Below are 24,127 nucleotides of genomic sequence, written 5' to 3' on the forward strand. Positions count from 1 at the left end.
ATTTAACAAATCTATAGTGTTTAACTTGTACAGGTACCTTACATGATGCAAGTTCATGAAGAGCTAATGTGTCATGTGAAATTGTTCAGACTTCCATCTAATATTTTTACAAAATTTAATACAGCACAACACAACCAAGATTTCCAGATCATATCAGGTTTGGTCATTATATGAGTCCTGATGAAGGATTTCGGCCTGAAATGTCGACTGTTTACTCTTTTCCATAGCTGCTGCCTGGCCTGCTGAGTTCCTCCAGTATCTTGTGTGTTGCTATATGATATTTGTTTTTAAACTGGAGTGCAGAAAGGATTCAACAGGAATTCTGCAGATGCTGGAAATTCAAGCAACACACATAAAAGTTGCTGGTGAAAGCAGCAGGCCAGGCAGCCTCTCTAAGAAGAGGTGCTCTTCCTAGAGATGCTGCCTGGCCTGCTGCATTCACCAGCAACTTTTATGTGTGGTGCAGAAAGGATTTATCAGATTGTTGCAGGGACGCGAAAGATTAAGTTATGGGAATAGGCTGGACAGGCTAGGACATTTTCCCTTGTCATGTGGGAAACTAAGAGGTGACCTTAGAGACATGTATTGGTATTTGGAATTGGAAGTGGTTTATTATTGTCACATGTATCAAGCTACAGTGAAAAGCTTGTTTTGCATTACACACGAAATGCTGGAGGAACTCAGCAAGCCAGGCAGCATCTATGGAAAAGATTAAATGGGCATCTTGGTCGATAATGATCAGTTGGACTGAAGGGTTTATTGCTGTGCTGTATGGCTCTATATCAAATATTCTACATTTGTCCGCACGGTTTTAACATGGTTTCATGATCATATAACATAAAAATCCTTTGACAGTCCTTTGAATTCACACCTACCATGAAGCACACACTTATGTTGCTCAAAACTATATTAGCCCCATTTTTATTTTCTTCTCTCTATATTAACATTCACACCACGTGGAGATTCTACCATTCCTCTATGCACAAGAGGCAATTGGTGTCCAATTAGCCTACTAATCCATATGTTAAGGATGTGTTTTTCGGGTATTTGGAGGCACATGATAAAATAGGCAAGGTTTCCTTTAGGGAAAATGTTGCCTGACAAATCTGTTGGAATTCTTTGAAAAATAACAAGCAGGATCGACAAAGGAGAATTAGTGGTTGTTGTGAACTTGGATTTTCAGTAGGCCTCTGACAAGGTGCCGCGCGCGAGGCTGCTTAACAAGTTAAGTGCCCATTGTATTACAGGAAAGATACTAGCATGGATAAAGCACTGGCTGATGGCAGGAGGAAAAGAATAGGAAAAAAGGGAGTTTTTCTGGTTGGCTGCCAGTGGTGTTCCACAGGGGTTTATGTTGGGGCCGCTTCTTTTTGCGTTATACGTTAATGACTGGGATGACGGAATTGATGGCTTTGCTGCCAAGTTTGCAGACAATATGAAGATAGGTGGAGGGGAAGGTAGTTTTGAGGAAGCAGAGAGACTACAGAAGGATTTAGACAGATTAGGAAAATGGGCAAAGAAGTGGCAGATGGAATACAGTGTCATGAAGTGTATGGTCATGTATACTGGTAAAAGTATCAGCTACCTTCTAAGTAGAGAGAAAATTCAAAAATCTGAGTTACAAAGGGACCTTTTGTAGGATTCCATAAAGGTTCATTTGTAGGTTGAGTCAGTGGTGAGAGAGGTAGGTGTGATGTTAGCATTCAGTTCGAGAGGACTAGAATATGAAATTTATAGAGTACTGGCGAGGCCTCACTTGGGGTATTGTGAGCAGTGTTGAGCCCCTTTTCTAAGAAGGGGTATGCTGACATTGGAGAAGGATCAAAGGAGGTTCAAGAAACTGATTCTGGGATTGAAAGGCTTATCATATGAGGAGCATTTGATGGCCCTAGGCTTATATTCATTGGAATTCAGAAGAATGAGGGGTGACCTCTTTGAAACCTATCAAATGCTGAAAGGCCTCAACAGAGTGAAGAGTATGTTTCCTATGGTGGGAGAGTCTAAGACCAGAGGACACATCTTCAGAATAGAGTATCCTTTTAGAGCAGAGATGAGGAGGAATCTCTTTAGTCAGAGGGTGGTGAATCTGTGGAACTCGTTCACTCCTCACTCGTCAGGGCAGGAAGAGATATGGGTGGGGAGGGGAGTCAGGAGATTGGGGCTGTGAGAAAAATTGGATCAGCCATGATGAAATGGTGGAGCAGACTCGATGGGCCAAAGGCCTAATTCTGCTCCTATATCTTATGGTCTTATGATCTAACTGTGCCACAGTGTCACAGGACTAGACAAGATCTCAGATCTTGTTACTGGATTCTTTCAGGCTCAGCGTATAGGTTAACTGTTAGTCTGCTCAATGGACTTTCATTCTGATAGATAGCAAACTATATTTTTAAGCACGATGTTTTTGTAGCCTCTTGTTTTCTATCTTGCAATCCCTCTTTATCAGGCAATCTACTGCCTGAGGAATCTTTTACTCCACACACTAATTCACTTCTTCAAAGCAGACTCCTTATAGCCAATCCAGCAAAGAATACCCAGTACCAGTCTTTGGAGTGGTGCTTGTGTGAATATTACTCAGAAGCTATAGACTAACATAACAAAATTTTCATTTGTTATGTTAGTCTATAGCAGATAGAGCCCAGCAGATGGCACTCTTGTTTCCTTGAAAGTAGTATGATATGACTCCAACTTCTCTATAGGTCTAATCCCTTAAATTTGTTGAGTTTTCAAAAATCAGAAACGTATGCTTCTTATTCCAATATTTAATGTGATCTACTTAAGTCATCTTACAAATTTTTAAATTTTGCTTATGTTAGTTAATATGGAACTTAAAATTTAAATTTGCTAACTCACAATCAACCTCTGTTGCATCAGTTGCAGTTACAAGAGATACAAGTATTGTGCACAAGTCTTAGGCACTGTGTATACATCTAGGGTGCATAAGACTTTTGTATAGTAGGGTACATTAAGTCTTTCTAGTGACCAAATAGCCCATAATACTACGAAGCCAATACAAAGCTAAGTACTCTTATTCCTGTTTCCCAACCATCTTCCTATTTTAACCAATATACTGTACTGTGCAAAAGTCTTAGGCACCTAGCTATATATATGTGCCTTGGACTCTTGCACAGTTCTGCACAATTACTCCACAGGGAATATTTGAACCACAGCGTTGACAGACCAAGTTAACTGCTAATAACACAAGAAGCATGAGCAACAGTAGGCCAATTTGGCCCCTTGAGTCTGCTCAGCCTTTTAATAAGACCCTGGCTAATACAATCCTGGCCCCGACATCAATTTCCGGAACTCTCCCTATACCCTTGGTTTTCTTGTAATTTAAATGTCGCTCTCCTGTTCAAATCTAGCTGTGAGCATGGACCTTGATTTCTCCTGCTAATGGTTAAATCAGTGAAGCTCATATACAAGTTTAATATTCAGGTCTGTTTAAACTTCATCTAGTTCTGGTCAACAAAATGTGCATTGCAAAGAAGATGCTGATAGGCAGAAAATGGTGGCTGTCCATCGAGTTCGACGATGGCAGGAAACCTCTGCAGGAGAATTTTTAAAATGGAAAAGATGTTGCACTGAGGCAGTTTCACTCTCACGACCTCAGATCCAGTGGTACAAACAAGCATCACAAACTGGCACCTTCTTTGATTGCAGTGGGCGACCATGGTGTTTTCTATGCCTTTTCATGTCCTTCACTCTCAAGAGGCATTGCGGTACTGCTTCCTCGCCACTGGATCTCACTGTAGATTTCATCCACCCGTCCGCCAAACTGACTTCATGTGCTAGGACAGGCATGTCCCTATCTCACCACGGTATGAGGCCTCTGCTACCCTCACCTGGTTTAGCCCGCCCATCGTAGCGGTGTTCCGAGTTGTGGCTGCTGTCGCAGGCAAGCAGCAATTTGGATCCACGGGTGAGAGCTGAGTGTTTGGAGGGGACCAAAGGAGAGTGATCTGCCCTGGAATGGAAACAACAAGCTATTTCACCAGAGGTGCTACTCCTCCCTGGACACCCCATACACCCAAATAAGCAGAAAGAAAACATGTTTTAAATAGGCCCCCAGAAGGTATCCCCCATTGATTACCCCTTTAACCTGAAAAGCTTTGAATGATTTTGAGAGAAATATTTTGCGATAATCTAGTTCAAAATGAATGGAAGTTTTATAATCAAATCTGCCCCAATTTCTTTAATAATCGACACAAAAGTAATAATTTTTATAGGTGCTGAGGTAGAGCTTCTTTTCGAGTTCAGCATGTAGTGACACAGCAGCTGCAAGTCAAGTGCCATACATGTACAGTTTGGGTTCTCCCTGTGACTATGGATTTTCCTGGGTGCCCAGGTTCCCTGCCAAATGACATTAAGGTTAATTAGCTACATTGAAAGTTAGTTCAAACAGATTATAGTTACAATTAAATATAGCCAATGTGACCAATACCTAACTATAATAAATGTAATTTCAAAAATAATCTCTTATGACATAATGTATTTATCCTTGATGCCAGAACCTGCTCCCTGAAAAGAACATTACCTTCATAAAAGATGTGTGTGCATTCAGAAATGACCAGAAACCAAAAGAAACTTTAGATATTTCCACTTCTTTGATGTAACTTCACTGATTTTTGATGTGATGATTGTCAGACTTCTTCTTTGTCATAAATGAGATACAAGATTGTAATGAGCTCTTCAGGCTTGTGTGGGGAGCCAGAAAGCATTGGCTCCAAAGTTTTTAGAGCACCTGAATTGGTTAATAGTTGTTTAATAAGAATCATTATCATTTAGAGTTCCTTGTATTTTTCTGGAACAACTCACTCTTTGTAATGTCATTTAAACTTGTTAAGTTTATTTTGATAGGCTTGGGGGTTCTATGTTACTAGTATTCTGAGACAAACTAATTGTGAACTTTGCTGAATTTACACAATGTTCACAATGTTAAAATGGTGAAAATTCCTTAAACCCACAGCTGATGCAAGGCATTTAACACAAATCCATTGTCTTAACATTAATGCATATGCACAGTTAATGCATATGTAGTCAAGTAGTCTGTGGGCCAGCCTGAGTTTTTAACTTCAATTTACTGCTTGCAATTTATAATAAAAACTGAAGACTGGTATTTGCTTGAATTAATATCTGCTATATTCATATAACTCCAGAATACACCCTACCACTTACAAAGTTCCAATAAAATTCTTCATTCCTTAACTGGTGTTAATTTGGGGAGAAGGCAGAAGAATGGGGTTACATTCAGCAACACACACAAATTGCTGGAGGAGCTCAGCAGGGCAAGCAGCATCTAGGAAAAAGAGTAAACAGTCGTCGTTTTGTTCCCAGACCCGTCATCAGGATTTGGAGTAAGAGGTCAGAGTAAGAAGGTAGAGAGAGAGGAGGAAGAAGTTAATCTGACTTCTCATCTTCTTTTCCAGTGATGAAGCATCTCGGTCTGAAATGTTGACTGTTCACTCTTTTCCCATAGATGCGGTCTGACCTGTTGAGTTCGTCCAGCATTTTGTGTGTGCTTCTTAGATTTCCAGCATCTGCAGATTTTCTCTTGTTTGTGTTACACTCAGCAGGTAAGGCACCATCAAATTTTGTGAGAAATATTTTGGGATAATCTATTTCACAATGAGTAAAAGTTTCACAATCAAATCTGCCACAATTTCTTTAATAATTGGCACAAAAATAATAATTTTACTGAGCTACAAACAACAGGAATTCTGCAGATGCTGGAAATTCAAGCAACACACATCAAAGTTGCTGGTGAACGCAGCAGGCCAGGCAGCAGCTGTAGGAAGAGGTGCAGTCGACGTTTCAGGCCGAGACCCTTCATCAGGACTGATTTTTCATTACAGATGGCGAAGAAAGTGTCCCGAAGGTGTGGAAGGGTCTGGGATAAGGACACCAAGTACCTCCTCATGGCGGAGAGAGTCGCCTTCAGAGCTTGACGGGAGAAGCGGCGAGAGGCAGAGTCAATAAAATGTGAGTACCTGGGATCCTCAGAAGGTCCAAATTGAGAGGCTTGGAAACGAATCCTAAAGCCAACTGGAGTAAGTTGGCGACGGAGGCATGTTCCAAGAAAGGATATATGGCTGTGATAGCGAGTCTGAGTCAAAGTGTGGTCGAAAAGTTGAAGAGCCGAAGAAATTACAGAGGGGGAGCAGTGAGAGATGGTTTCACTGAACTCCCATCGAAGAGAGGATCTAAACTTCTTCGGTGTAGGCATCACCGGAAGAGGCTTCGCAGTAGTGAATTTAAACGCAAACAACAGGAATTCTGCAGATGCTGGAAATTCAAGCAACACACATCAAAGTTGCTGGTGAACGCAGCAGGCCAGGCAGCATCTGTAGGAAGAGGTGCAGTTGACGTTTCAGGCCGAGACCCTTCGTTACTGAGCTAGAGTTTTTTAATTCCATTTCTCTGTACCTCTCAGATATTGTAAAGATTACCTGCTCTCCCTGCGTCTATGTGGATTTTCCTGGGTACCCTGGTTTCCAGCCACATGTCGTTAGGTTAATTAGCTATATTAAAAGTTAGTTCAAACAGATTATAGTTACAATTAAATATCACCAATATGATCAGTTCTAAACTATACAGTGTGAAATATAATTTAAAAATTAATTTCTTATGACATAATATACATATTTATCTTTAATGCCAGAATTTGCTCCCTGAAAGGAACATTACCTTCACAAAAGATGTGTGTGTTTCAGAAATGACCAGAAACCTTGAGATACTGTTTTTCCACTTACCATTTCTGCCTGTAATTGGGAATAAAGATGTGAACATGTTTCAGTAGTGCATCTAGTTGAGCCCATTCAATAATAAAGCAGGTAACCTAAGCACCTATGCATTTATGATCTTATTATCCAGCAAGAGAACAATATTTGAATATATAATGGCCCCATTATCCATGTAACACGGCTCCATTAGCTATGCAGACTTTGGCTGTGTCTTTTTGGTCTACCGTTTTGATGAATGGTTACTAGAGAATTCCCATGTGAATTTCAAGTGCAGAACATTTGACTTGTGGTAAACCCTGAAGAGAAGTATGAGTTGATGACATTTTCTCTGCTCTTAGTGTTCTGCCAACGGTTTATGACCCAGGTTACCATGGCAACCAAATGTTGTGGCCCTAGGCTGTTATGAAAAAATACTAGAATCAAATCATTGTTTTGAGTACAGTTGTCATCTGGGGTTAGATAAAAAGAGAAGCCTTCTGCCCAAGGAACAAATAGTCTTTTTGCAAACCTTTGTTCAAAAGCCACAAAAGGTCACATAAACACCAAGGCAAATACAAAACAAGCAGCAGAATTTTAATAGGTTAATTTCTTGGAATATTGCTGCTTGATACTATTCTGTTCATTAACCAAGTCAATCCACTAAATTGGTAATCTTCCTAATGAAAAGTAGCATGAAGCCAGTTGCATCAAGGAAGAGCCATCACATATAAAATATGCTTGGTGAGGATCATCTAACCATAAGACACACACAACACCAGAGCAGAACCATGCAATTCGGCCCATCGAGTATGCTCTGCTATTGGATCATGGCTGATTATTGATCCCACTCAACCTCATTCCCCTCCTTTCTCCCCATAAACTTTGAAGCCTTTATGAATCGAGAACCTATCAACATCTACTTTAAATATATCTACTGTCTTGGCCTCCTCAGCTGTCCGCAATCTTGGCTTGTGGCAAAGGTTCTTATGGCCATAGTGGCTCATAGAATCAAATCATATCGATGTATAACTTTTACTTGTGATGTGGCAATGGTTGATTCCTTTTGGCAGGGAAGGAATAATTAGTAAAATATGATTACCGTACAGATATTTTTGTTATCAGCTTTACAGTAATGAGCCAAAACAATGGCTTAAAAATTTGAGAAGTCCTATCAAATGCCATGATGATGCATCTCTCAGGTTGAAGAGGCAACACCTCACATTCTGTCTGGGTAGCTTCCTATCTGAAGGCATGAACATTAATTTCTTTAACTTCTGGTAATTTCTCCCACCGCTCCCTTCTCCCTTGTCATTCCCCATTCTAGCTCCCTCTTTCCTCTTCTCTTTTCCTCACCTGCCCACAACCTCCACCTGGCGCCTCTTTCTCCCAGGGTCCACTGTCCTCTTCTATCAGATTCCCACTTCTTCAGCCCTTTATCTCTTCCACCTATCTCCTCCCAGCTTCTCACTTCATTTCCCCCCATCCACCCACTTTCTTCCACACCTGGCTTCACATATCACCTACCAAATTCTATCCAGTCCCCTTCCTTTCCTGTCTTGGTGAAGGGTTTCAACCCAGAACTGTTTATTCCCCTCCATAGATACTGCCTGACCTGCTAAGTTCCTCTAGCATTTTGTGTGATGTTCCTATCAAATATGCTGGGTTGTAGATAGATAGATAGATAGACAGATATACTTCATTGATCCCGAGGGAAATTGGGTTTCGTTACAGCCGCACCAACCAAGAATAGAGCATAAATATAGCAATACAGAAACCACAAACAATCAAACAACAAAATGCAAACTATGCCAGATGGAAAAAAGTCCAGGCCTAGTCTATTGGCTCAGGGTGTCTGACCCTCCACGGGAGGTGGTGCAAGTTCGATGGCCACAGGCAGGAACGACCTCCCGTGCCGCCAAGTGTTGAATCTCGGTGGAATGTGGCCGAAGTCCAACAGTAAAAAGTTCAATATCCGGTCTACAAACACGTTCCTCGATCGTAATATGACCCGGATTGCACCATCTGTCCAGAACAGTAAGCACCCAACTCCTTTATGCTTACCGCCCTCAGTGCACTTCCGGTCAGCCGGAACGGTCTGGAAGCCGTCCGTGGAGAAGTTTTGATCGGGTATGTCCTCGTGCAGCCCCGTTCCAGTGAAACACATAACACTGCACTCCCAAAATGTTCTCTGACGCCTGGCTAGCGCCGTGAACTCGTCCATTTTATTACCCACCGAACTCCTCTTCTCCATAAGTCTCCGTTGTCTCGACCCGGTCCTCTTTCCTCCACTTTGTGATCCCCCTCTGCATCCTCCGTGTGTTTTCCTCCAGATTTCAGCAGGGGTGTCTGCCGCTCTGCTCGCTAAACCGGCCGGCATTAGCATAAGCAGCTGGTCCCTGGAATGAACAATGCAACCATGCTTCTGTCCCGCGTGTCGGGATGTAACTATTTCCAGCGCTAAAAACCCGAATAAAACTCTCTCTACCAGCATGTTAGAGAGGGTGCAGCTTCGACGTGTTACTGTGGAAAAAAAAACAAAAAATAACGCAAGTTAAAAAGTAAGAAGAAAAAATTAAGAATCCGATCAGAACGGCTGTAACAGGCTGTGCACTAATCGCTAATGTGCTCTCCTAGAAACATAGAAACATAGAAAATCTACGGTACATCACAGGCTCTTTGGCTCACAATGTGGTGCCAACCATGTAACCTACTCTCCAAGCTGCCTAGAGTTTCCCAACCGCATAGCCCTCTATTTTTCCAAGCTCCATGTACCTATCTAAGAGTCTTTTAAAAGACCCTATTGTCTTGCCCTTTTCAACACAAAATAAAACTTTGCCAACGAATAGAAGGTGCACAGCATGAACATCAAGGACCTTGAGTAATGGTACCTTTGTAATAAATATCCAATAAAAAAGTGCAATGGAACACTTTGCACCTGTAAGTATAATATAAATGGAAATCATCCCGGCTGTTGTTGATTTAGAGCTGATGAGAGCAAGAAGTACACAGTGTGCTGTGGTATGGGCTGACAGAACAAGTCATTGTGTTTATGATCTCACTGAGTCTAAACATCAGTTATTCGTTTGGATATTTCCTCTCCCAGCAGCAGGACAATTCAACCCCCTCAAATAGTTCAGCAGCTTTTCTGACAGGCAGAAAAGCAAGGGTCTTTGTTATAAACACAAGAGCTTCTGCAGATGCTGGAAATTCAGAGCAACACACGCAAAATGCTGGAGGAACTCGGCAAGTCAGACAATACCTATGGAACTGAATCAACAGTCGATGTTTCAGGCCAAGACCCATCATCAGTACTGGAAAGAAAGGGGAAGGATAACCGAATAGAAAGGTCAGAGGAAGGAAAGGAGGACTATGGGAAGGGAAAGGTGGTAGGTGAAGCCAGGTGGGTGGGGTGGAATGAAATAAGAAGCTGGGAAGTAATAATAGGAAATGGCAAAAGGCTGGGGAAGTAGGAATCATCTCAGCACCCCTGTTCCATTTTCAAAAAGTTGAATTCACTGGTGGTGAACCATTTTAATTCTTATCCCCATTCCAGTTTTGACATGCTGGTCTACGTTTTCCTCTTCTGCCATAATGAGTCCACTCACAACTCGGAGGAGCAGCACCCCATTTAGGTAGCCTCCAATCTGATAGCATGAACATCAATTTCTCATCCTGGTAATTTTTTTAAAAATTCCCCTCCCCCTTCCCTCTTCTATTCTCCACTCCAGCCTCTTAACTTTTCTCCTCACCTGCCTATCACCTCCCCCTGGAGCTGCTCCTCCTTCCCTTCTTCTCCTTTCCTATCAGATTCCTACAGCCTTTCGACTTTTCCAATGATCTCCTCCCAGCTTCTTAACTCATCACCCCTCCTCCACCCACCTGGCTTCACCTATCACCTTCTGGCTTGTCTGGTTTGTTTTGGGCCGAGACCCTTCAGCAGGATGGGAAACATGATGAGAAGTCAGAGTAAGAAGGTGTGGGGGGAGGGGAGGAAGGAGTACAAGTTGGTAGGTGATAGACGAAACCAGGAGGGAGGAGAGGGGTGAAGTCAAGTGCTGGGAAGTTGATTGATGAAGGAGATAAAGGACTGGAGAAAGGAGATTCTAATAGGAGAGGGTGAGATCATGGAAGAAAGGGAAGAGGGAGGAGCACCAGAGGGAACTGATCGACAGTTAAGGAAATAAGGTGAGGGAGGGAAATGGGAATGGGGGGTGAGGAAGGTGGTGCAGCAATTACCAGATGTTCGAGAAATCGATGTTCATGCATTGCCTTTATGTTTGGCTGATGCATATGCAACCTTGTAGTCTCTGGGCTATTTGAACTTCAATTTATAGCTTGCAACTTATAATAAGAATTGAAGACTGGTCCTTGCTTGAATTTATATCTGCTATGTTCACATAACTCCAGAATACTCCCTAACACTGCAAAATCTGCCACGACCAGTTTGCAGGCAAACATTTAAATAAACAGTCTCAGCTGAGTAGGAATACCTAGAACTTAGGACAAAACAATATCATCTGAATAGTTTCTGACAGTGGTAAGTGAAAGGGGAAATGCTTTCTTATCCTCATGGAAGAATCTAGAATTACAGTGCCGATAAAAAGTATTCACCCTCCTTGGACGTTTTCATGTTTTATTGTTTTATAGCATTGAGTCTCAGTGGATTTAATTTGGCTGCTTTTGACACTGAGCAACAGAAGAAGATTCTTTTGTGTCAAAGTGAAAACGGATCTCTACAAAGTGATCTAAATTAATTACAAATATAAAACTTTAAAAAATTGATTGCATAAGTATTCACCCCCTTCAAGTCAGTATTTACGAGATGAACCTTTGACAGCAATTACAGCTTTCAGTCCGCGTGGATTGGTCTCTATCAGCTTTGCGCATCTGGGCACAGCAATTTTCCCTATTCTTTACAAATCTGCTCAAGCTCTGTCAGACTGCATGGGGATTGTGAGTGAACAGCCCTTTTCAAGTCCAGCCTCAAATTCTCAATTGGACTGAGGTCTGGACTCTGACTTGGCCACTCCAGGCCATTAACTTTGTTGTTTTCAAGCCATTTCTATGTAGCTTTGGCTTTATACTTGGGGTCATAACCTGCTGGAAAACAAATCTTATCCCAAGACACACTTCTCTTGCAGACTGTATCAGGATTTCCCTCTGTTTTGTTGCATTCATTTTACCCTCTACCTTCACAAGCCTTCCAGGGCCTGCTGCAGTCACCACCATGCTTCACTGTAGGGATGGTGTGTTTCTGATGCTGTGGTAGTGTTTGGCTTATGGCAAACTTGGTGTTTAATCTGATGGCCAAAAAGCTCAATTTTGGTTTCATCAGACCATAGAACCTTCTTCCAGCTGACTTCAGAGGCTCTCACATGCCTTCTGACAAACTCTAGACAAGATTTCATGTAAGTTTTTTTTCTACAGTGGCTTTCTCTTTGCCACTGTCCCATAAAGCTATGACTGGTGAAGCACACGGGCAACAGTTGCTGTATGTGCAGTGTCTCCCATCTCAGCCCTGAAGCTTTTAGCTCCTCCAGAGTTGTCATAGGTCTCTGGGTAGCCTCCCTCACTAGTCCCCTTCTTGCATGGTCACTCAGTTTTTGAGGACAGCTGCTGTAGGAAGATTTACAGCTGTGCCATATTCTTGATGATTGATTAGCTGTACTCCGAGGGATAGTCAGTGACTTGAATATTTTCTTGTATCCATCTCCTGACTTGAGCTTTTCAATAACCTTTTCGCAGAGTTGCTTCGAGTGTTCTTTTGTCTTCATGGTGTAGTTTTTGCCAGGATACTGACTCACCAGCAGGTGGACCTTCCAGATAACAGATGTATTTTTACTACAATCAGTTGAAACACCTTGACTGCACACAGGTCTTCAAAAACAGATCTCCATATCTCCATTTAACCAATTATGTGACTTCTAAAGCCAATTGGCTGCACCAATTGGCATGTTATATTAAAGGGGGTGAATACTTCTGCAGTTAATTATATTGTGTTTTATATTTGTAATTAATTTAGATCACTTTGTAGCGATCTCTTTTCGCTTTGACACAGAAGAATCTTTTTCTGTTGATGAGTGTCAAAAAAGCCAAATTAAATCCATTGTGATTCAATGTTGCATAACAATAAAACATGAAAACTTCCAAAGGAGAGGTGAATGCTTTTTATAGGGACTGTAAGGACATGGTCATATTTAGGATTGAGATAAAGAAAAATTTCTTTACCTGAACTACTGTGAACCTTTCCCATTCTACATTTTGGAGGTCTGCGGCTATATACTGAGGGTATACAAAGCTAAGATTGATAGAGCTCAGGGGGATAGAGGGTATGAGGACTTGGCAGAAAATGGATTTAAGGTTGAGGATTAACCATGATCTTACCAATTAGGAGAGTAGACTCAGGGGGCTCAAGCATACTATATTGCTTATGTCCTTACCATGTACTAAAGTAACCAATTATTTACTTTGGAAGTCTAATTACTCACAAAGGAACATAAATTTACTCGGTTGGTGAGGGAACTAGCCATGATATGACTATGTTGCACACAGTTTTGGGGCCCAAGGCTATTAACTACACTTACAAATGACTTTGTTGATGGGTCTTTCTTGAACTCCAAGAGTTAAATGATGAAAGAAAATTCAGAAACAAGAATGGAATACATGGAGGGATCTTGGCCCTACATGTCAACTGTTTATTCTCATCCTTAGATGCTACCTGCCTTGCTGAGTTCCTCCAGCATTTTGTGTGTTTTGCTCTTGGAATTAAGAATTTTTTAGATATTAGGAAATTTTAAAAGAGAACTGATAATTAAATATCGAGAAACAATTTTCACTAATTGCGGTACCTCAGGCTCGGTAGAAGGTCTAAAAAATGATCCCAAAGTTTCAGAAAAATGGGGATTTATATAAAAATAGTTGTAGAAATTTGGAACACCCCTGGGCAAATTGCTAGCTCATTTGTTAACTTTTGAACCTGAAGTTAAAAGATGTTTTGATAATCAAAGGTAATAAGGTAAGTGGGAAACAGACAGCTCAAAAGGTCTCCTATTTCTTCCATCTCCATTGGGATCTTACCACTAAACACACCTTTACCTCCTCTCACTCTCCGCTTTCCACAGGAATTGCTCTCACCACAATTCCCTTATCCATTTGTCCCTCCCCACTGACCCCCCCCCCCAGCAATTATCTCTGCAAGTGGAAGAAGCCCTACACCTGCCCATTCATCTCCTACCTAACCTCGATTCAGGGCCCTAAAAAGACTTTCCCAGCAAGGCAACACTTCACCTGTGAGTCTTTCAGGGTCGTCTAATCCATCCTGTGCTCCCGGTGCAGCCTAAGTAGATTGGGGTAGTGCTTTGTCAAGCACCTTCACTTCATCCTCAACAAAGGGGACTTCCCAATGGCCAACCATTGTAATTCCAATTCCCATTCCCATTCCAACATGTCAGTCAAATGCCTCCTCTACTGCCACAATGAGGCCACTCTCTTGATAGAGAAGCAACACCTCCTATACTGTCTAGGTAGCCTCCATCCTGATCGTATGAACATTGATTTCTCTAATTTCAGGTAATTTTTCACCTTACCCCCTTCTCTTCTCTTCTCTTCCATTCCCTACGCTGGCTCTTCTCTTACCCCTTCTCTTTAACTGCCTATCACCTCCCCTATTGCCCCTCCTCCTTCCCTCTCTCCCATGGTCCACTCTCCTCTCCTATCAGATTACTTCTTCCTAGGAGGAATTTGTCACCTCCTAGCTTCTTACTATATACCCTCCCCCCCCAACTCACCTACCTTCCTCCTCACCTGGCTTCACCTATCACATTCTAGCTTGTACATGTCCCCCTCCCCTCACCTTCTTATTCTGGCTTCTTCCCCCTTCCTTTCCAGTCCTCATGAAGGGTTTCAGCCTGAAACATTGACTGTTTATTCCTTTCCTTCGATGTTGCCTGACCTGCTGAGTTGCCCCAGCATCTTGTGTGTGTTACTCCTCCTGCTTCTCTAGTTCCTTTGTAATCTAGGATCTGTAACTAGTTCATGCACAGCAAAGTTTTGTTGACAGCATCAGCAACACGCCTTAGTCTTGTTAAACTGTAAATGATCAAACTCCTCAAAAGAAATCTATTTGTTCTTTTTAAAAAATCTGCTTCAAACAACTCAGTGCAGAAGAAAGGACACAGTATCTAAAAAGCACAAGAAAATTCCTTCAGGACTCAAATTGATAACTGTGCAAGAATGATCAAAAGCAGAAGAAGACCAAACAATGTATATAACATACATTTGGGTAACTTTTTAAACCTTGTTTTATGATGAGAAGTCGAACTCTACTCAATGACTGTGACTAGGATATCAAGGAAGATAAAAAAAAGTTTTGAGTGATTGTTGCTATGGAAACTAGCCAGAGCAGAAAGGTTAGGGTTGTGGACTGTGAAAAGCAAAAATAAATGTATACCAGCCTTAGGTAATGTCATAGTTTACTATGAACAGGCACGAGCTGATTCATTATTAACTAACAAGGTATCAGGGAGCAGGAAACATAAAATACTACAGATGCTGGAAATCTGAAATAAAGTAATCAAATCATAAACACAATAGATTCTGCAGATGCTGAAAATCCAGAGTAACACACACAAAATGCTGGAGGAACTCTGCAGGTCAGGCAGCACTTATGGCAAGGAATAAAGAGCTGATATTTCAGGCTGAGACCATTCATCAGGACTGCAAATGCTTGAATTGCGGTTTGCCCTTCTGAATCTTCACACACTGTCTGATTTCCTACCAGAAAAAATATGATGATTTGGATGAAATCTTCATGGAAACATTTCAAGTGAACAAATCTCCCTTCTTTTCCCTCTTCTTGTTCTTGTTCCCTGTTCATCCCTCCATATCTCCTACTTGTCAAGCCTTGGGCCTGGAAAATAAGTCTCCAGATGCCTCTGTATATGAGCATCTGTTAAATAATCAAATTCACCAGATGAGTTGTTGTAGAATAATGTTTTACTAAGGATCTATAGACTTTATTTAATATTGATTACTCAAGCACATAATAGCATTGCAAACACCTTTCTAAGTATACTTTCAAATGAAGTAGCTTTGACCTTTCACTAGGTCTAGTCTATATGTCAATTATTAAGTTCCTCTTAAGACTTAATTTATTAAAATATTGAAATAACAATTGGTGTAATATCTGTTTGTCACTGCAAATTTCCAGCCATAATTCCTACAATTCTTCTCCCCTACACTCTTACTTCCCCTCACTTGTATTGGTTTGGTGAATAATTGATTTATTTCTGACATTTGATAGCACATGAAAGAAAAGGCAAATTTAAAGACTGAAGTTCAGAGTTTAAAGTCAATTTATTATCAATGTGTGTATATATCACAATATACTTCCCTGAGATTCATTTTCTTGCAGCATTCAGAGTAGAACAAAGAAATACAATAGAATCAACGAAAAACTACACAGAAAAACTGACAAACACCAATGTGTAAAAGACAAGCAGTGCAAATACAAAAGAAAGATAATAATAAATAAATAATACTGAGAACATGAGCTGCAGAGTCATTGAAAGTGAGTCCATAGGTTATGGAATCAGTTGAGTGATGAGGTGAATGATGATATTCATGATGGTTCAGAAGCCTAATGGTTGACGGGTAATAACTGTTCCTGAACCTGTTGATTTCTACAAGAAAGGGAAGCAATAAGGACAATTTTTTCACTGAAAATTACAGGCATTATTACTTAGAAACATAGAAACATAGAAAACCTACAGCACAATACAGGCCCTTCGGCCCACAAAGTTGTGCCGAACATGTCCCTACCTTAGAAATTACTAGGCTTACCTATGGCCCTCTATTTTACTAAGCTCCATGTACCTATCTAAATGTCTTTTAAAAGACCCTATTGTATCCGCCTCTACCTCCATTGCCGGCAGCCCATTCGATGCACTCACCACTCTCTGAGTAAAAAACTTACCCCTGACATCTCCACTGAACTTACTCCCTAGCACCTTAAACCTGTGTCCTCTTGTGGCAACCATTTCAGCCCTGGGAAAAAGCCTCTCACTATCCACATGATCAATGTCTCTTATCATCTTATACACACATCTCTATCAGGTCACCCCTCATCCTCCGTCACTCCAAGGAGAAAAGGCCAAGTTCACTCAACCTATTCTCATAAGGCATGCTCCTCAATCCAGGTAACATCCTTGTAAATCTCCTCTGCACCTTTTCTATGGCTTCCACATCCTTCCTGTAGTGAGGCGACCAGAACTGAGCTCAGTTATTTGTAGCAGCCTTCTTGTTCAGTTTTCTGGGGAAGCTTAGATACTAGCTGGAAATTCTTAGAAAGTGGAAAGGGAATCAAGATGTATTTTAAAGGGCTCATTGTGTCTATTTTGCTGTTAACATTGGCTCAGTTATTGGGTATGAAAACATCAATGAGCAGTCTTCTACTTAGTAACTCAGTCAGTACAAGGAACATTATAATTCATTTCAAATGAAGTGTAATGTATAAGGAGGTTACCCTCATTGGTTGCACTTGTCACGGGATGCTTTTAATGGAAAATCAAGAGATCACCAAAAAAATTCAGTAACCTTTCCATTATCAGAATACTAGCGCAAACATGAGGAAATCTGCAGATGCTGGATTTTCAAGCAACACACGTAAAAGTTGCTGGTGAACGCAGCAGGCCAGGCAGCATCTCTAGGAAGAGGTACAGTCGACGTTTCGGGCCATGACCTGAGATGAAGGGTCTCGGCCCGAAATGTCGACTGTACCTCTTCCTAGTGATGCTGCCTGGCCTGCTGCGTTCACCAGCAACTTTTATGTGTGTTGCTTCAGATTAATAGGGTGTTTGTACCCTGACTGCACCATTTAAAAATTGGGATATTCCCAAGTGAGCAACTTGCACCGAACCCATCTGCTTTATCTGTGCCACTGAGGACCACGGGAAGCAAATCAAAATCATAGGAGACCAGTATCCATGCAGCCAAAGAGCTAATTGGAAAGACTGCCATGGAGATAAGGGACAATGTGCGGGAGGGGGATACAATTAGGTACATCCCATTCTCTATCCCCATGCGACCAACCTCACAGATAAAATTTCATGCTGTAGGTGACTCAGTGACTCCACAAAGCACAGGCTCCTTATTGAGGGAGAAATCACAGCATAATTTAATTGTAGATGACTTCTAACACCAGCAATGGGTATTGTATGATGTAAAAGATATAGACAGCATTGGGAGCTCAGACAGACAGGAATGCATTGCTGGGCCAGCCACAGTCTTAATTCATATCTTCTAGACAACTGCACTGTACTGCTGCTTCAAAACAACACATTTCACATGATATTAGACAGTAATAAGAGACCTGATTCTGATTTTGCTTTTACTTTATTGGGAGTTGAAAACAAAAGTCTTGTTACAGTCATGGCCTGAGGAATTATGATCCTCAATGAATAAAATATCAATTATGTTCTTGCTCTATCTTCCGTCAGAAAAGCAGAAAGTTGTAAACTCAGCCAGTCCCACCGTGGGTACTGGCCTCCCCAGCATCAAGAAGATGGCGTCCATTACTTAGGATTCCCATCACCAAGGACATGGTCTTCTCTCACTGCTACCATCAAGGAGAAAGTACAAAAACCTGAAGACACACACTCAACATTTCAGGAATAGCTTCTTCTCCTCTGCCATCAGATTTCTGAATGGACAATGAACCCATGAACATTACCTCACTATTTTTCTTTTTTTTTGGTCTCTTTTTGCACTACTTATATAATTTAATTTTTATATCCACTCATTATTGTAATTTATAGTTATTTACTATTACACATTGCAATGTACTGCTGCTACATAATAATAAATTTCACAACATACACCAGTGATATTAAACCTGCTTCTGATTCTGATTCTAATTCTGAGGGTTGCTTGTCTAGGTTGCTAGCAGAATTCTCACCCGTCTTTGAGCCGCAGTGATGAAATTCCAGAGAGGTGATCCATGAGAAGCCTTTGAATGAAGAAGAAACAAGTGAGCTGAACAGCATGGGGTGCTGATGAAAGTGGCACCAAGGAGGTGGGTCATGTGTGTCATAGTAATGCACAAGTTGGACCAGATCATCCAATTCTCTCATGACGACAAGGTGAACCAAGTAACACAGCAGATGTCAAACTTATTCCAGGTTTGAGTGCTGAGTGTTTTTATCCAGTCTGACATTTCCTCTTGCCTATTGCTAGCTTAATGTCGAGTAGGAAGGCCATTTCTTCTTGAAGCGCTCTATTGTGCATCAGGCTGCCCCATAGGGTAAAATCAGCACCAGTGATGAGGCCATCATCAAAGCCAAGAAAGTTGAAGGTGTATCTGGGCTCAGTTTTGATCCAATACTGACACCACTTCATTAACTTTTAAAGAAAGACAAGCCACGCTGCTGGAATAAGGACCGATCAATAATTCATGACCTGTGCAAGAAAAATCTCAGCACTGAGTGTATAGTACATGATGACACCGACTATGTGTTGAAACTAGCTTGTGATGTTATTGGAATAGTTTTATGTCACATCAAGCAGAGAGAACATGAAAATTCTTCCTTATGCATATGACATGGTGATCAAACATGAACGTAAATTAAGTGCAAATTGAGAAAGCATTCAGAATGCTTTCTCTCAGCCCATCTGTGAAACAGTTTAAAGTTCTTCTCGCTAATGTATTTTCTTTCCTTTTCAAGGTAGCTGGGGTCCTGTCAGAGTCCGTGATCTACAGCTGCACTCAAACTGCGGTTCTTCGTGGTGATGTTGCATGGTTCCCACTCCTGGAGCTCGCTGAGTGGACTAGCGTTTTCAATATCTCCTGGACTGGTCAGGAAGACGGGCGCTTTCCGGGTGCGGCCCCATGGCCCTGTGCACAAACCGATTCCACACCAGTGTCACCAACTGAAGTGTTGTAGGAGATCGGAACATGGGAACATGGAGACAGTAGTGTACACTGCTATTGAAATGTGATGCTGTAGCATCAAAAAAGCAAGCTGTTGGTCTCCCCCTCGCTATGGCGAGACTGATTCATCTCTCTCCCCTGTTAGTGAAAGAGAGCCTCTAGTATGTCGAGTTGTTGGGGTGAACAGTGTTTTTTGATGGACTTTAGATCATGGTCTCTCTGGGGGTTTTGTTAGTCCTTGCATGACAGGTGACAGGGGGGTGTGCTGATTTCTTTTGCTGAGGCATGTGGGGGGAGGGAGAGAGGGTTGATGCTTTGCTGCTGCTTGTGTGGGGTTCGAACTTTTTCCTGTCATTCATTCTTTGGGGTTTTTCTTATATTTTGTGGATGTCTGCAGGGAGTAAGAATTTTAGGTTGTAAACAGAAAAAATAAAGGCATCCGTTAGTCTTGCAAGACCATGGATCTGCGCCTGGAGAGTCTTCACTCTCCAGGGCGCAGGCCTGGGCAAGGTTGTATGGAAGACCAGCAGTTGCCCATGCTGCAAGTCTCCCCTCTCCACAACACCAATGCTGTCCAAGGGAAGGGCATTAGGACCCATACAGCTTGGCACCAGTGTCATCACAGAGCAATGTGTGATTAAGTGCCTTGCTCGAGTTCCCTTGGCTGGGGCTCGAACTGACAACCTTCAGGTAGCTAGTCCAATGCCTTAACCACTTGGCCACGTGCCCACACTAAACTGAATACATTGCCTGATATTAAACAGAACCATTGAACCATTGAGAGACCAGTCTAAGATGACCACTTACTCAGATAGTCCTGTTAGCCATACTATATATTTATAAGAAAAGTAGTGGTAGTAATTTGACACTCTTCAAAATGGCTGTAAGTTAAAACTCTGGTTGCAAGATAACTGTAGGCTACATGATTAAGATTTATATTACCAGGCATGCACTGCCTAAAGGCATTGTGTAGGATAACAGTCTATGGTGCATCCTTTTGATTTAAACAGTTCATGAAGATAAACAAAGAAGGCCTTATTCACCTTATATCCTGGCAAAATAAAAATGTAATTGAAGAGTCACTGAAGAAGGAGGCCATGGAGGGTTGATCAAAAATGGCCATGATATGCATCCTCATACTGGAAGAAAAGGATACTCTTAATATTAGTTCATAAAAGGTTCAGAGTGAGGTGAAAGTCGGGAGGAGGAACAGGAAATATTGTAACTATCCCAACTCAAGCTGCAAGGGGAATAGTTTCAGTCTTCAAGGTAGAATTCACCAAACGCTGCTTCATGGTGCTGCATGGATGAGATGGCAGGGAGATGGAGGAGATCCACAAGACTAGAAATTACCCTGTAACAATCAGCAATAGAGTGCAAAGTCCACATTGATCCCTTACGTCAGGTGCCCAATACCTATCAGGACAGCAACACTCCTGGTGCATCCCATAACTGCCTAGAAAGAGCTGATCTATCATAATGCTGCTGAGAAGATAACCATAAGTTCAAAACCGGATGATTTCCGGCAACATTTTGAGAATTCTCAAAATCAGGGTAAGTAGTATGAACATAAGCTGCACAAACACTCTAAATATTTGGGACAGCGCGGTAGCATAGCAGTTAGTGTAACACTATTATGGCATCTGACATCCAGGTTTAATTCCGCCACTGTCTGTCATGAGTTTGTACGTTCTCCCTGTGACTGCATGGGTTTCCTCCAGAGGTACTGCTTTCCTCCCACATTCCAAAAAGGTATGTGTTGATAGGTTAATTTGGTCACATGGGTGTAGTTGAGTAACACAGGCCCATTGGTCTGGATAGATCTATCATTGTGCTGTATGCCCAAATGAAACAAAATGTCAGTCTGTTCGAATACTCTTTTTTTCCAAGTCTATGTAATTTTAGGTATGAGCAAAATTGTGATTTTATAGCTCTTACTTCTTCACAGGTTGTGTCTTCTCATTAACTATACTATAGGCTACAGTAATGTTTTTAGAAAATTCCAAACCATTCACCCAAGTGGAACTGTTGAGGGCACATTTCTCAAATTCCTCGTATATTTGTCTGCACAATTTCAAACAGACATGTTTGGATATTAAGAATCCATAAAGTATACGTAAGTGTGCAAGGGTTAACCTTACTTCTCACTAATCCTTTGCTAGTTCAACACAGAATATATTAGGATGCTCTTAATATGAAATATAGCAGAAACTCTCACCAAGGATCCTTGATCTTAATTCAGTTTCCTTTTTCATTGATATTATCTGAGTTGCCAGATATTTCTAGCATTTTCTGCTTTTGTTTCGGGTCTGCATCTGAACTTTTAAAAATTTTCAGTATGTATGTCTTATTTGGACCTTTATATTGCCACAACAGAACTTCTATATCATTGTTTGAATATGAAACTCTCTGTCATTTAAAATTAAACACAATATCTTATTGCTGAGTTTTATTGGCAATGCATCAGCACCCATTTAGCCTTAAGTATTTCTCGTTAGCTACATTTTTATATGGCTACCTGCCCTTGACAATTGCCTGGGTAAGAAAATTCAAGCAATGATATCTTTTGACAACAGATTGAAAATAATTCTACCAGCAATGAAAGAAAAATTATATAAGAAATTGTTCCAGAAGCAGAGTGATTAGACAAGCAGTGTCAGGACAAATAAATGTCTATTTTATTCAGTTATTTTTACCTGTTTTCTTTATGCCAGATTAGTAAAATTTTCCAATATTTTTGTGCTTCCTGTCACTATGCATCATTGTCCTGCCAAAACTGGGTGAGATTATTTGGCTGGAGGGATTGAAAGTTCTTCAGTGTTTATCTGAGACTGGGCACACTCTGAATCAGATAAGTTGGACAATATTACATTTTCTTCTGCGTTGTCTACTCAGCTGGGACATTTCATTTTCAAACTTTACGCTCTCTGGACCTGACATCCTACAGGATTTACTTTGGCACAAACCAAATACCAAGATTGCCTTCTATTTAAGATTCTGTCTGCCCACAACAACCTGCTTTCTGTTTTTTTAATCTTCTTTAAGTATGATAGTTCTTTCTTATGCATGTTACTTCTGTTTATGCATTCCTTTCTACATTTCACCTCATACCAGCTCCTGAAATTGCTAAGTCTCCTTCCAACATCAGCCACTGCATCTGGGAAGAGTGAAAAGGGGAGAATTTCAAATAATCAAGCTCTCAGAGTGTATGTAAACTGTAAATGTTGATAGGTTGAAGAGGCAGGCACTGATGCCTACAGAGCACCTGGTGCAGGGTGCAATTATAGAGAATTTTAAATTGTTTCAATTAGTTTGTGCTCTGATGCCGATAATTAAATGTGGTGTTGTTGGTGCCTTACTAATTAGTAGAATCCAAATGCACATCAAATACTTAAAAAAAAGCTCAGTCAACTGATAGTTCAAAAATAAATGACTGAAAAGTGATACTTTTATTACTTCTGCCAACATGAAATGATGTGAAAGAACTAGTACTTGGGTTTCGTATCTTATTAATGGGACAGCTACAATATATGTAGTAGGGGTTCAGGTGTTCTAGTAGCAGAAAGCTATCCAACAGCCTTTATAAGAGCAGATATTTGGGAGAAGAGGAAAATGCTCCCCAGGAAACACTACATTTAATCATGTGGAAAAATATTTTTTATGCTGCTGGCACACACCAACTGCATGAGAGCTAACTGTCAGTTACACATTGAGTATCTCTGAGTAATACACCCGGACAAATTAGCAACCAAACTATTTCTCCCGCAGAATATGTTACCATGGCCAATGAGAGGAGAGCCCTGTGCAGGGTCAACCCATGGAAGTCTGCTGAACCAGTCAATATTTCTGGCAGAGTGCTTAGAGAATGTGCAGACCAGCTAGCAGAGATTCTCACTGACATCTTCAACATCTCCCTGAGCAGCGCCGTCGTTCCTACGTGCTTCAAGGCCGCCACCATTGTCCCCGTGCCGAAGAAGTCTTCAGTGTCCTGCCTCAACGACTACCGTCCCAATGCACTCACATCCATCATCATGAAGTGTTTCGAGAGGCTCGTCATGAGGCACATCAAGACCCTGCTGCCCCCTCACTGGACCCCCTGCTGTTTGTGTACCGTCCCAACCGTTCAACAGACGACGCCATTGCCATCACCCTCCACCTGGCCCTAACCCACCTGGACAAAAAAGACACGTACGTTCGAATGCTGTTCATAGACTTCAGTTCAGCATTCAACACAATCATTCCTCAGAAACTGATTGGAAAGCTGAGCCTACTGGGCCTGAATACCTCCCTCTGCAACTGGATCCTAGACTTCCTGACTGGGAGACCTCAGTCAGTCCGGATCGGAAGCAGCATCTCCAACTCCATCACACTGAGCACGGGGGCCCCCCCAGGGCTGTGTGCTCAGTCACTGCTGTTCACTCTGCTGACCCACGACTGTGCTGCAACACACAGCTCGAACCACATCATCAAGTTCGCCGAT

At 41.5% G+C, this 24,127-nt stretch overlaps 1 long non-coding RNA gene across 1 annotated transcript in view; it reads right to left on the reverse strand.

Moving 5' to 3' along the window:
* Positions 1–417: 417 nt before the first annotated feature.
* LOC140204272 (uncharacterized) overlaps positions 418–24,127 on the reverse strand; it is a 31,081-nt gene continuing 7,371 nt past the window's right edge. Inside the window, exons 2-3 of the long non-coding RNA XR_011887571.1 lie at positions 5,991–9,242; positions 418–3,967 (exon numbers count right to left, since the gene is read on the reverse strand). This is a non-coding gene — a long non-coding RNA (uncharacterized lncRNA). The remainder of the gene's footprint in view (positions 3,968–5,990; positions 9,243–24,127) is intronic.

This window comes from Mobula birostris, chromosome 10 (assembly GCF_030028105.1).
Source record: "Mobula birostris isolate sMobBir1 chromosome 10, sMobBir1.hap1, whole genome shotgun sequence".
Lineage (NCBI taxonomy): Eukaryota > Metazoa > Chordata > Chondrichthyes > Myliobatiformes > Myliobatidae > Mobula > Mobula birostris.